Raw genomic sequence first — 15,058 nt, forward strand, 5'->3', positions numbered from 1 at the left:
TGGAGCATTTTCACCTCTATAATAGAGTTTCTCTATTTTAGGAAAAATATAGAGATAGAAATAGGGGTGGGTTGGAGATGGTGTAAGAGGCTGTTGGAGATCCTAGAGACCTATTTACAACTTGAAATTGTTATTTGTTTAAGATGGCCAACTACCACCAAAACAACAACTTCAAAACATCATTGTCAGGTAAGAAACTAATGTAAGTTTTTTTAATATACAATAATAATTTAATAAAATTCAGTTATATGGTTTAATTAAAAATTATAAAATTGTATAAATAACAAAATTATAAAAATTTATAAATAACTGATACAGAGTTAAGTGTTTTCGAAAGTTTCTCAAGTTTGTTTAGAATTTTTATTTGAGAAATTTCTCTTCCTTTTCTTAATAATTGATGTATCATCAATGAAGATGTTCTAATTCACTAGTTTTCTTGTTTTAAATATGGGTTACTTAATTCTCTAACTTGACCATACATAATCTAAATGAACTCTATTATAAATACAAAAGCACAGTAAATTAAGGTTATCATTAACAACTAAAGATAAAGCATAATCGGCCAAACTATGGGGACGGCAGATTGAAGTTATTTAATCATTGGATTGGAACAACAACACTCATCAAGAACGTGCCACTTAGTGTTACGGCACCATTTCATTCCTTTTGTATCAAATCTCTTTGATATTTTATAGTATAGTTTTATTTTGTCAAGAGTTCTTTTGTCATTATAATTTAAGAGTTTTAAAAGTACCAACGATCATACACACATCAGGAACTGTCCCCATAATTGTTTATCCAAATCATACGGTCGCATTATTGCATTTTTTCATACGTAGATGGATGAATCATTTTTCCAACTATATAATGGAAAAAAACTATATATATAATGGGAAGATATGAGCTAATAAGCAATCAAATGAAACTAAAGAAGGGGTTAGAGTTAGCTCTACGCGTCTACCTACTCTTCACCAACAACACCTTTTTACATTCGTTCTAATTCTTATATGAAATCAATTTCAGAATTCAGGATTTTGTTGAGAACTTTATCATGTACAAATATGAATTTTAATTAGTGCTTGTGATTAAAGCCACTGATTTGGAAAAACAGTAATAAAATATATTTTTTCATGAGCCAACTTAATCAAGTGACATCAATATTTTTCTTGAATAAAAGATTGCCAAAAAGATTTTAACAAACGAAGTCCGTGGCTTCGTGCCATAAGACAGGCACAAAAACCAGACAGGCACAAAAACCAGCACAATTGGGAGCTAAGAAGAAAAAGAACAATAAACTGAAGGCTCACTGGAATTCCATGATCATATAGATTCATTTTTTTTTTTGTACAACATAAAATTTTCATTGATGATAATTAGAGTTTATGGGAAACATGGGCTTGGGCCAGAAAGCAAGCGTGCCTTGGCATATGAGTCCGCATGCCCATTAAAATCCCTACTGACGAAAGTGAAAAAACAAGAAGTGAAAGACGACAAGGAGACCGTGACGATGTCCGAGAGCACCCCGTAGAGATCAATCGGTCGCCGTCCCGACTCTAAAGCTCTGACGAGCACTTGGGAGTCTGATCTGAGCCAGATATGGTTGATGTTGAGATCGATCGCACTTAAGAGGGCTTGACGAATCGCTAGCGCCTCCGCCATGCAAGCTGAGGAGATATGATCTTGAAAACATGAGCCTCTTCCAACTTCCGATCCATCCTCATTTGAGAAAATCCAAGCTAAACCCCCCGTTCCCGAATCGCTTTTCCAAGCAGCATCGGTATTACACAAGATCGTCTGAGGGTGGATGGGAACGGTACTGACGGTAGCGAGATCTTTGGGGCCGTAGGAGCGTCGAAATGGATCTGCGCCTGTTCCCATTCTCTACTTGCGATGATTGCTCTAGCTACAATCTCTGGGGCCGTCGAGGGCTTCTTTTCAAAGATGAGTTGGTTTCGTGATGTCCAGATGAACCAACATAGCCAAGGGAAGGCATTGATGCTGAGACCGTAAGGTGGGAGGACTTTCCACGAATACGACGTCATGAGAGCTGCTTTGATCGAAGTACATCCCGCTGAGTCGAAGGTAGTCGTCCATGGTCCTAACGCCCAGATTTCCTGCGCGAATTTGCAGTGAAGAAGAAGGTGGAGAGTTGTTTCCGGTTCACCGCAACGACAACACACACCGTCAACTTTTATTCCACGCTTTAGGAGATTTTCACCTGTAGGTAGTGAGTTGTGTCCCACTTTCCATAAAAACATTTTGATTTTCGGCGACATTTTCTGAGACCAAATATGTTTGTTCCAGTTCCAACCATCCGTATCAGTTGCGCTGTCCAAGAGTGAAGGAGTCGATTGGACTTTGGTTTCTTGTAAGGAAAGGTACCCTGATTTGGTGGTATACTCTCCTGAGGGGTGATAGCTCCAAATATGGGAGTCTGCTGCTCCGAACTTGCTTGGTCGCAGACTCAGGATGTGAGCTGCTAGTTCAGGCATGAGGTTGCAGACTTTTGCTTCATTCCATTCCTTTGTTTCCCGCGAGAGGAGGTCCGAGACTAGGAGGTCTTGATCTTCAAAGGAGGTTGGACCAACATGTCGAAGATTTGATTCAGGATGAATCCAAGAGTCCTTCCAGATGCTAGTTGATTCACCATTCCCGATGGCTTTCCCAAGATGTTGAACTAGAAGATCTCTGCCTAGTAAAACGCCCCTCCAGCCATGAGAGGAGGAAGATGACTGCGCGACTTTGAGGAATGAGGAGTTATTGCAGTACTTTCCCACTAGTACCCGAGCTAGGAGGCAGTCAGGTTTGGTGAGGATACGCCAGGAGATTTTTTCAAGCAAAGCATGGTTGAAAGCTTGGATATCACGGAATCCTAAACCCCCAGATCTTTTAGGTAAAGTTAATTTTTCCCATGAAATCCAGCAGACTTTTTTCTCCCATTCCTTTGAATCCCACCAAAACCGTATGAGAACTGACTGAATTCGTTTGCACAAACTCACAGGTAGCTCGAAACAGGACATGGCATGGTTGGGGATAGGTGATAGCACTGCTTGGAGCATTGTAGCTTTCCCTGCCATCGAAAGAAACCGTGTGGACCAACTCTGAGATCGTTGCTGCGTTTTGTCTACTATGGATTTAAATATGTCTTTCTTTTTCCTCCCAAAAAGCTCAGGTAAACCGAGATATTTTCCTACCGCTCCCTCTTTATCTATCCTTAGATGCTGCTTCACCCTTAATCTTACATCCGGTGATGTTTTTGATGAGAAAGAGATGGATGACTTTGCTGCATTAATCATCTGTCCGGAGGCTGATTCATAGCTGTGGAGAATGTTCATCAGAGTAGTGCAGCTTTGAGGGTCAGTTCTTGTGAAGAACATTGTATCGTCTGCGAAGAGTAAGTGATTTATTCTCGGGCTGTTCCGCGACACTCTAACCCCTGCCATACTCCCATTTATCTGTGCTCTTTTGCAGAGGCCAGACAAAACTTCACCACAAAGTATGAAGATATAGGGAGAAAGAGGATCTCCCTGTCTGATCCCGCGTTGTGGTGACACACTACCAGCAACTACATTGTTGATGAGGAAAGAATACGAGACGGTGGTGATTCACTTCATCACTCGATGAGTCCAGGTATGATGAAACTCCAATCTTTCTAGCACAACTTCTATGAAAGTCCACTCTAGCCTGTCATAGGCTTTACTAATATCTGTCTTTACAGCCATCGAAGTGTGAACAGTGGCCCCCGAAGTCTTTAGGTAGTGAAGCATTTCATGGGTGATCAGCACGTTATCCGAGATTGCGCGGCCAGATATGAAGGCTGATTGATTCTTAGAAATGATGTTCCTTAGGACTGGCTTTAGGCGTAGAGATAGGATCTTTGAAATTATTTTGTAATAGACATTACACAAAGCTATAGGTCTGTAGTCAGAGACTTGCTTCGGACTGTTGACCTTGGGGATTAACCTGATGTGGGTGTCATTTATTGTGCTAGGTAGATATCCGGTTTCGAAGAAGAACTGAATTTCTCTAACCATTGCAGGTCCTACTATCTCCCAGTTAGATTGAAAGAAACTGGCTGAGAAACCATCAGGCCCCGGGGCTTTGTCGGGGTGAACTTCGAAGAGAGCCTTTTTTATTTCCTGAAGGTTGGGAATGGAAATAAGATGCTCATTTGCCGACGTGGAGATACACGGAGTCAGAGCCTTATGAACTATCTCTGTAGCAGAAGGGGCCGTTGAGTTGAAGATCTGTTGGAAGTATTGTGATATTACTCCCACAATCTGCTCATCTTCAAAGACGGGGTTCCCCGCTGAATGTTCTATGGTTGTTAGCCTATTGCGAGCTCGACTCTCCTTCGCCGAGGCATGGAAATAGGCAGTATTCCTGTCTCCAAGTGTTAGCCACAGTTGACGGCTTCTCTGCTTCCAAAATTCTTCCTCAGATTTATAAGCCTTCAGTAGTTTCTGGTTTAAAGAGGATATAAGGAGGTCGTTAGCCTGGGATTTTGACATGGCTAGATCTAATTCTTTACGAAGCTCCTCGATCATCTTTTGGCTGTTTTGGTAGTTCAGTTTGCTCCATGCCGCAATGGCTTGTCGACACTTACTTATCCTCTGCATCATCGTCAGGTTAGCGCCTTCTAACCATACTCTGTCCACTAACTCTTTTACTTCAGTGTTATCCCGTAATCTCCTATCATATCTGAAAACTTTTTGTTGTTTCTTTCTTTTCGAGTCAAGATCATATAGATTCATAATGAAGAGTATTAGAGCAACTCCATTGATAGTTTCTAGCTTAGAGTATATAAAAGTACATTTATTGTATGTATATATTATATAAATGTATGTAACTGCGGGGTTCTAACCTTTACGGAAAACGTCACCCAAAATATCTGAGAACCCCGCAATTACGTACACTTATAATATACTTTTAAAACCCCTAGACTAGAAACCTTCAATAGAGTTGCTCTTACATAACATAAAGAACAAGGGCTAGTCCAAAGGTAGCCACAAGGTCGGAAGAGAAGAGCCGCACTTACAGCTAATGACTACATATCAAGTTCAATAACTTGATTTTGATGATCACATATGATGGGTTTGTACTTGTATCATAGTTTGGATTTTTTTTTTTTTTTAAAGTACTTATATATAAAATCTGCCCGATTTTAATCGGGAATCAGATACGGTTACAAGCTTGTTTTGAACAAAATGTCGAAATCTAACTATTACAAACCTAGCTTCGCCCACCCACTAAACCCGACACATTCCGTTATTAATATATAAAATCTGCCCGAAAGATCGGGAATCAGATACGGTTACAAGCTTGTTTTGAACAAAATGTCGAAATCTAACTATTACAAACCTAGTTTCGCTCACCCACTAAACCCGGCACATTCCGTTAGGTTGTTTTTCGAAATCCTTCGATATCGGTAGTTGTTCTCAACCATCAACGTGACTCTCGGGAAAGTGAGGTTCTCCTCGTTTCCTCGGATGCCGGGAGTTCCCTTGACGTTTCCGGAGTAGCTAGTTCCCGATGATCTCCACAAAGCTCATAACTTTCTCTGTCAATTAAGCCCAAGACGACCGAAGGGGAGAGTTCAAGTACATACCAATGCCTTGCGAATGCCACCAAAGCCGGAATGAATGAAGCGCCACACGACGCCTGAACCTCTTCCCAAATCGAGTAAGCACTCGCTTCTGCCATCAACCTATACAAAGACGGGTGGTCTCCACCGCCACGTCCAAGAAAGTAGTCCCAAAAACCTGCAAGAAAGTCAACTACACCACCATAGAACACTACGGCGCCGGGATGTGAGCTTTGACGAGATGCTGACTCGGAGACGGTGAATGACTCCCGAGCACCGCCTACGCATCCATGGCCTTTGAGAACCAAAGGACCAGTTCCTTGACCGCTAACAAAACAACCCCTGAGCCAACAGATTGTTACAACGATGAAGAGCAAGAGACTTAACTCCTCAAGAGAAGCCGTCGCCAAACTGTCGGAGTGAAACTTAACAGGACGCCGTGAGCAGGAGCTCTGAAAGAGCGGCGGTGCATCTAGAGACCTTCTCGTGGCCATAGACGACCCATCGAAGCTTAACCAGAGACACACACACAAGGAATCAAGCAGGACACTTTCACCACGATTACATCCACCTTCAACCTCGCCTTCAGCTCCAACAAAAACTGAAGCACTCCTGATAACGGCGAATGGGTACTGGAATCCCTCCGACCCGAAGAAACCCTAAATAACCACAACCATCACCGAACAAGCACAAAACACAGATCCGCCGCAGATTACCACCGACGAACTGAGCCGTGACAAGACCTTTCGCTGCCGCTCCACCACGTCGAAGACCGGAGAGATCCGAAAGGGGGAAATACGAATCGCTCCATAAACCCAAAACCGACTCTAAACCGCTCCACTTCACTGAACCCTCGCCACAAGTCCGGAAAAGAGCCACCTCCACCAAGTAGCAGCTCCTCGCGACTGAAGTTCCCACCGGCCTCCGCGAGCTCCATTCTAGAAACGCTAACTTATCGGGCAAAGGAGGATGGAGACGGTCAAGAGCAAAGAGGAAAAAGAGGAAGGGTATGTAAAGACCCCTCCGGCCCTGGCACTCGCGCAGACGCGCCGGCCATACACCGGAGGGTGAGACGCACGCGTTTGAAAAAGGAGAGGTCGAGAGAGATGAGCGATAGAGGAGAGAGAGACGCACGCGTTTGAAAAAGGAGACGCACGCATAGTTTGGATTTTATATCCGGTACAAACGAAAAAGGGCTTGTTCTTAGTTTGTAGATAATGTTTAATCTATCTCTTGCTACGATGCTTTCACTACACTATTGGCACTAAAAGGTATAGACCAAAATTTGTTGGCTTCTTATTTATTCATGATTTGTAAAAAGGACAATGCTAAAGTTTGACAAGTGCAAACATGTTGCATGACAGATGGCTCATAATTGTGTTGTCTAACAAACAGTCATTGCTTAGTAATGGAAACTTAAACCATGGTCGAGACGTTGGGCCATATGTCATAATAGGTTTGTCTACATGGGGAACGGGTTATTTTTATTTAATACTAGGATCGGTCCACCGTACAGGCGGAAAGTTAGAAAAAAACTATTTTATATAAATTTACATTAATTTTACGAAGCATTTTAAAAAAAAATTGTAGTTTGAAAACGATAGTATAAACAAAAATAAATAAATAAAATTTGGAGATCATGTTGTTATTTTTAATAAATATTTTTGGACTGAATTAAAATGATAGTAACGTTCTACGAAGAACAATCAAATATAATAAGATTAATGATATCAGCATGTAATTATGCAATGATCATGCAAGAGAAATATGTTAAGGAAAAACTTATATTATCTAAAGCAAAACAACCTTTTGTTAGTGTGAGTAGCTTGGTCTGTGTATGTTTTAATTAAAATGTGATAGTTTTCTCCTAATGAAAGTCATACTTCAACTTCTATGTCACTCTTTAAATTGAATACAGTCTATCGTTATTAAATAAGTTTAGAATTTATTAGATAGGTTTTACTATTAATTTAGAAGTTTTTAATACTATGGAAACTTGCGTTATGAATTAACAATATATTTAAATTAAATTATAATATTGCATGGAAGTTTTTTATAGAATCTATGCTCGTATGTAATAAAGAGCTTATGCTGCAGATGAGTGTAATTATCTTGCAAAATATATTTTTGCATTAGTGTATTAATTTGAAATAAAATTGGTTATCGTACAAACGGAATCGTTCAAAATTTTCAAATATCTTGTTTATTCAAATAGTTAAGTAGGAGTAATATATAATAATATGTTTGCGCTATTATAAAAAAAGAAAAAGTTAGGAGCACTATTTATCGTGAAATCATGGATCTTTGAAAATAAATTGATGTAAATGGGTAAAGCAAATAATTATTCATATGTTTTTTTTCTAAAACATTATTCATATGTTAAATGCCCAGTATACGTGTATCAAATTAGTAAATTCAATTTTGCATTCACTATATAATATTATACATTTTATATGTATGTTCACTAATATACTATAAACGTATTGGTTCATCTACTTTTTTGGTTTTTACGGGCTATTTTACACATTAAAATAAATAAAAATATTTTATTGTATTTTCGACACATGTAAATCTAACTAAAATCATCGTACTTGGTTCTGTTGATTTATATTAATTTGTCATACCGGTATGATCAGATTAAATATCAACAATATCATAAGAGTTGTTTTTCTGACGTATTCATAAGACGAAGAACACGCCATTATTTGTTTACTAAAATATAAAAGTATACTGTTAAAAGTATTATTTTTAATTTGATCTAAAGCCCACACAACAATATTTCTGCATGTTTACGAGTTACACCAAAAGCCATACGGTTTCCAACTCTAGGTTAATGAAACGTCGCGTTTGAACGCGGAGACGTGTCGGCTTCTCAAGACTCGAATTAGTGACGTGTTCGCCTACGTGGACAACCTAGGGAGAAAGCAAACTCAACTTTATATATATATATATATTTTTTTTTTCATTTTATTTGTACTCATCCTTTTTATATAGATGGTTTTCAATATCTTATGTTTGACTATGATGAAACCATTACAATGGGGTAAATTTTGATATGTCAGTGAGCAACATTACATATATATATATAATATATTATTTATGTTGCTTATAATTATGTATTAATCGAGTACTAGATTTTGACCCGCGCTTGGGAAGCGCGGGTTAATTTTTGATTTATTTTTAATAGTTATGAAATTCCGGTTTTGAATCATATAATTTTGATGATTATATGAAAAATATACCTGGTTTGCATAGGCACTATTGGTTTATATGAAATTTGATCATGTGTTTGTGTTTTTGTGGAATTTGTTTGAAATCTATTTGAATAAAAAAAAAAGTAGTAAAAATATTCTTTTTATTTTTAATAGTATCTATATTATAAATATAAACAAAATTATCAATTTGAGACATATGTTTCATTATTAAAAGTTAGTTTAAATAAGTGTTTATTTATGTATTTAATGGTCCTAAGTTTCTGGGCTTTTTCATAATTTAAATTTAAAATGGGTCTAAATTTAATTTTGTTTAAATTATGTTCCGGCCCAACCCCAGTCATCAAATTCTCTCTGCCGACAACAAAGAGATAAAGACTTCTTCCTGTTTATATCGAAAGTTTAAAAAAAATCTCCGACGGCGATACATTATTTCGTAGGAGTTCGCCGCCGAGTGGTTCCTCTAAGATCTGAACCGGTAAATCTTCTCTCCCTTATTTCTTCTTCATACCGCTTAAAGAAAGTTCTACTTTTCCATTTTTTATTTTGTAAATAGGGATAAGCATCAGTGAATCATCGGGTATTTGAAGGAAAGCAAAGAACCGTGCTAGCCAATTCACCCATGTAAGTCTTTTTGCATGAGGCATAGCTTTTTCGTACCCTTTAAAAAATATTAATGAAAATATTTCTGTTAGTGTATTTCTTTAAAATAAAAATAAACATAGAGATCTATAATCGCAAATCTATAAAGAGGAAAACACACTTACATGTGCATTCGATAGGATTACTTCCAGTGAATCACCAGCAATTTTATTCCTTTGTCTCCACTCACTTTCACTTGTACACGTCAAACAGTCTTGTGTGGTTCGACGTCTTTCAAGAAGGACATCTGAATCGAGATGGTCAGTTAACCATGTTTTTTGAATAGTTTGTTTGCTTTTTTTTTCTGGTGTTTTTTTTTGTTTCGATAGAGTTGAAGTTAAAAGGGTATCAAGATGGTCAGTATTTATAATAAGACAGGTTTCTAGTCGATGCAGGTTAAGTGAAGCTCGGATAGAATATTTGGTAATCAATGTAGGTTACCAAAAATCTTGGTAGAGAATATAAGTAGAATTGATTAGATATTTTGTTTGATAGAAATAAGGAAAATTATGTATTTCTGTCATAATAAAAAAACTTGTAGACCAAGTTATTTAATTATTTTGTGTTTTTTAGTTTGATAATCGTATACATTGTTAACAACAAATCTAAGAATATATCTAGTTAGCATATTCACACTATATTCGTTCTTGTTTACATATTTTGTTACGATTTTAAATTTTAAAATTTTAAATTGTGATATAGGAACAAACCTTATCGTTTAAATTTGTGATTAGAAACACTCTTTTTCAAATTGTACCATTTTTTATGTATTTGAAGTTAATCGTATTTATTGTATAACATAATATGTGATGAATCCGTAAATATAACATCATGTATAACATAATATGTGATGAATAATGCGGTATGATCGTGTGAACTATGGTGGTTTAGGTCTTTAATACATTCATGTTTGATTTTTTAATAAGTGATATTTCAAGAAGTGTGTCGACATATGAGTTTTTTTTTCAGGAAGAGAAGACATGCAAGGACAACATGAGACCATCCAAGAAGGTTTTCGATTTTAACAAACAGAAGTTGAGCAATCGCATGATGAAGTGTAATTCGTATAAGTTTCATAAGTGTAATGTTTTATAATCTTGATATTAATGTGACATGTTTAGAAATCGTTGTGGCTTATAGTTTTGGTATAATGTTTTAGTAATCGATTTAAATGGTACAAATTTAAATAATGTAAACCGATTTTCTGGTTAGAGTAAAAACAGGATACATATATAAGGTTAAATGTTGGTCACATGTTGTTATAATATATATGGGAAGACCAAAATATAATAAAAGTAAATGGTCCAAACAACTTTCATAAGTAGATTTATTAAAACTCCTTCTCTTTTAATAGTATTGATTACGGAGTATTAAAACTAATTGGGTTGATTTATTTGTAATGTATTCTTTAGTTGTTGTATGACATTTCATTTCAATATAGTTTTGTTCGTTTGTTATGATTAATGAGGCTTTATATTTTGCCGACTTAACTATTATAGTGTGTTCGGAGCCCATAACGTATACTTTTGACAACTGCACGACACACAGTTTGTAGATCGCTAAAACGGTAAGACATTTTCTTTAACAGCATGATGTTTACATACCAACAAACAATTTCAACAAAGATCTGTCATAACATCTTTAACTCTATGCATGGATCCCTTTTGAACCAAAAGGTATTTCCGTACCCTCTTTGGTCTCATCAGATACACGAATGGAACCCTATCTCTCTGTTGTCAAGATGATCAGAGAAAATAAACTTGACTTTTACATCATAAAGCTCGAACCAGACGGACTGCAAACACTCCATCCAAGGAGTGTTTCACTGGGTTGGATAAAAAGACGCCTTGCGACGTTACAAAACTTGATGGTACTAATCTGTCTACTGGATCTACCGAGAACTCATATGAAAGCAAGCAGAGAGATAACTTATAAATATCGACATTTGAAACTAAAGCAAAGGGACTATAAAGATTCTTACAGGATGTCTTAGGAGAAACGCTTCGACTCTTCCTTGATTTTCTTCAGGGTCTATCGAGCAAGTACTGTATATCAAGAACCCACCCGGCTTCACCAATTTTTGAGATTTTAATTTAAGACACAAAGAGAAGTATTAGTTAGGTCCCGTATTAGTTTTTCCTAAAGAATTAAAATCTATCTACAGGGTGTGTGCATACTTGGAGGCAGAATCAAGAAGCTCATCCTATAGATTCTTAAGTTCTTCCATGTCCTCCAGTTTACAGTTCCAGTGCAAGTCAGCTCTCTGCAAACAGAGAGAGAGAAGGAACATGTTAAGCTATTCAACTAAGAAAAAACAGTATGATAAAAAATTGCTCATGTTAACCTTAGAGAGGACACCGATTCCAGAACACGGGGCATCAAGCAACAATTTATCATATTGTACCTCTTTTGTCTCCTAAACGACATTTGAGTTTGAAGCAAGCAATGTGAGTAGCTTACACACTTGTAAAGCTCACTAACTCAAACAGTATTAACTCACAGCGAAGACACATAAGCTCCCCACCACCCTTGACATTTCTAGCCTCCCAGTACCGCAGCAGCATCGCATCCACAACCGATGAACACCTACCAGACTTCAAATCGAAAAAAAAGCCTTTGAGTTAGCCATTAAGAGAGATGAGCACAAAGATATGAAAATGAGTGAGATGTGTAGAAGATAGATGTTGATATCGCGATTCGCAGCGGATATCGCGATTCGCAGTGGAGAGATCGTAACATATTTATACACGATTCTGCCGACGAACAGCGCAATCGAAGGTTTCGTAGTGGGCTTACGAATTAAGAGGATTTAAGACGAAAAATCAACGCATACCGTTACAGAAACTGGATCGCCCCGTCCGCCGATCGAAGAGAAACGAAGAACACGAAGGCGTGAATCAGGACGGGTTAGGGTTTTTTTCTCTCCTGTGGTCGCGTCGCTGGTCTTTGGGCCGCAAAAACAAAACGCGAGACAAAGCCCAAGCGAAGCCCGACGGATGCCATAACACGCTGCGTTTCATTTAACGGGACATGTGTCGGCTGAAGGAAGACCGAATTGTTGCGCTGTCATCCGACGTGGATGGCTTTAGGAGAGAAAAAAACCCATCCCCTATATATTATTTGTGAAACATTACAACTTATTTTTGTAACCAAATGTCATCACTAGGATGATTCTTAGAATTATTAGAGAAATATGTTGGTCCATCTAATTATATAATAAGCTTTTTATTAAACTAACTATAAATTCATTATTAATGTCATTTATTATTTTCTTAAATAAAGATTACGGAATTACCTAATGTGGGTAAAATATATATGACAATTAATGATTTTGAATAATAAAGATCTGATAAAAAAATGTATCTTCTATCAAATTTGTTTAATTTAAAACTATAAAAATATATTTTTTTAAAAACACAATAACCATATTATAAAAATTTACATTTTTCTGTATATATTTTATATTTTGAATTTTAAAAAATGAATATAAATTACTAAAACTGTTAAAAGTCTCACATTCAAATTTTGCGATCCATGGTTAAATTTTTTGTTATGACAAAATACAAATGATTACCAAATCATACAAGTAAAAGTCTAATTTAATTAATCATTAAGATTTAAAATATATATATGTATATATATCATTCTAAATTAAACTATAAACCATATTGAATAAATAAATATTTAAGTTTCAAAATTTACTTTGAATAATTTTTTTTGATAAAAGTTTTGAACTAACATTTATAAATATTTTTAAATTATCAATTACTAAAATTATTAATCTCACAATAAAAATTTTGTTATCAGTAATTTAAAGTTCTTACTATTAAAAATACACATGATAAAAAAAAATATGAGTAAAAAGCATCATTTAAAAAAAATAAAAAATAAAATAGACATTAATATTAAAAATATATCCCCTATATATTATTTGTGAAACATTACAACTTCTTTTTGTAGCCACATGTCATCACTAGGATGATTCTTATAATTATTAGAGAAATAGGTTGGTCCATCTAATTATATAATAAGCTTTTTATTACACTAACCATAAATTCATTAATAAGCTTTTTATTACACTAAACATAAATTCATTATTAATGTCATTTATTATTTCCTTAAATAAAGATTACGGAATTGCCTAATGTGGGTAAAGTATATATGACAATTAATGATTTTGAATAATAAAGATAAAAAAATGTATCTTCTATCAAATTTGTTTAACTTAAAACTATTAAAATAATTTTTTTTAAAAACACAATAACCATATTATAAAAATTTAGATTTTTCTGTATATTTTATATTTTGAATTTTTAAAAAAGACTATAAATTACTAAAACTGTTAAAAGTCTCACATTCAAATTTTGCGATCCATGGTTAAATTTTTTGTTATGACAAAATACAAATGATTACCAAATCATATAAGTAAAAGTCTAATTTAATTAATCATTAAGATTTAAAATATATATGTATATATATCATTCTAAATTAAATTATAAACCATATTGAATAAATGAATATTTTAGTTTCAAAATTTACTTTGAATAATTTTTTTTGATAAAAGTTTTGAACTAACATTGATAATTTTTTTTAAATTATCAATTACTAAAATTATTAATCCCACAATAAAATTTTTGTTATCAGTAATTTAAAGTTTTTATTATTAAAAATACACATGATAAAAAAACATATGAGTAGAAATCATCATTTAAAAAAAACATTAATATTAAAAATATACTATGTATGTTAATATCATTTAAATTTAATTACATATCCTATCAATTTTTTTTAAAAAAATGTTTGGATTAATAAAATTGATTTATACGTTTGCACCAATTTAATTATATATGTAATAGTTACTAACTTTTAATTATTCAATATATATTTATTATTTCATAATATGTAAGAACATATAATACATAAAATAATTTATATGTAAAATTTTATCCCGCGCAAGGCGAGAGTCTTAATCTAGTTTTATATATAAAGATGTTCAACACATGACTTGAGCTTATCATCTTATTACAGTATATCCGAAAACTTTTTTATATTACAACCAAACCAACATAAGCATACCTGGTACATGTCATAAAGTCACTAATAGATAGTGACTAGGGCTGTTCAATATGGTAAAACCGAACCGTACCGAACCGAACCGAACCGAACCGAACCGAAATAGAAAATATGGTTTGGTTTTGGTATATACCATATAAACATAATGGATATAATTTTATAAAAACCGTAGGATTTGGATATGATTTGGTATATAACCGATTAAACCGAAAAAACCGAACAAAACCGACTAAAAGTAGAAACATGTAAATATGTATCTATTTTATAACAATACATTAATATCTATTTGTTATATAAGTTAAATTTGTGTTAATATCTATTACCATAATGTTATAGTAATAAAGAACAATTTGTAAAACAATTGAACTATAATTAAATAACAATGCATCGTAATTCAGACATCTTATTTTTAAGTTTTTTTTATTTTTTTATTTTTTATCTTTTTGCTTTATTTTAGTATTCACTAAATTAATATGAAGATTATAAATTTGATGGAAAATAATTAATGGAAAATTTTTATAACTTTTTTCTTATCTATAAACAAACC

General features: G+C 34.7%; 1 long non-coding RNA gene across 1 annotated transcript; it reads right to left on the reverse strand.

Annotated features, from left to right (window-relative positions):
* Positions 1-11,419: 11,419 nt before the first annotated feature.
* LOC106299130 lies at positions 11,420-12,403 on the reverse strand. Its single transcript, XR_001261689.1, has 4 exons — positions 12,272-12,403; positions 11,939-12,032; positions 11,783-11,854; positions 11,420-11,701 (listed from the first exon to the last, which is right to left on the reverse strand). It is a non-coding gene; the product is annotated as an uncharacterized LOC106299130 (long non-coding RNA).
* Between the last annotated feature and the right edge of the window lie 2,655 nt (positions 12,404-15,058).

Source organism: Brassica oleracea, chromosome C6 (assembly GCF_000695525.1).
Source record: "Brassica oleracea var. oleracea cultivar TO1000 chromosome C6, BOL, whole genome shotgun sequence".
NCBI lineage: Eukaryota > Viridiplantae > Streptophyta > Magnoliopsida > Brassicales > Brassicaceae > Brassica > Brassica oleracea.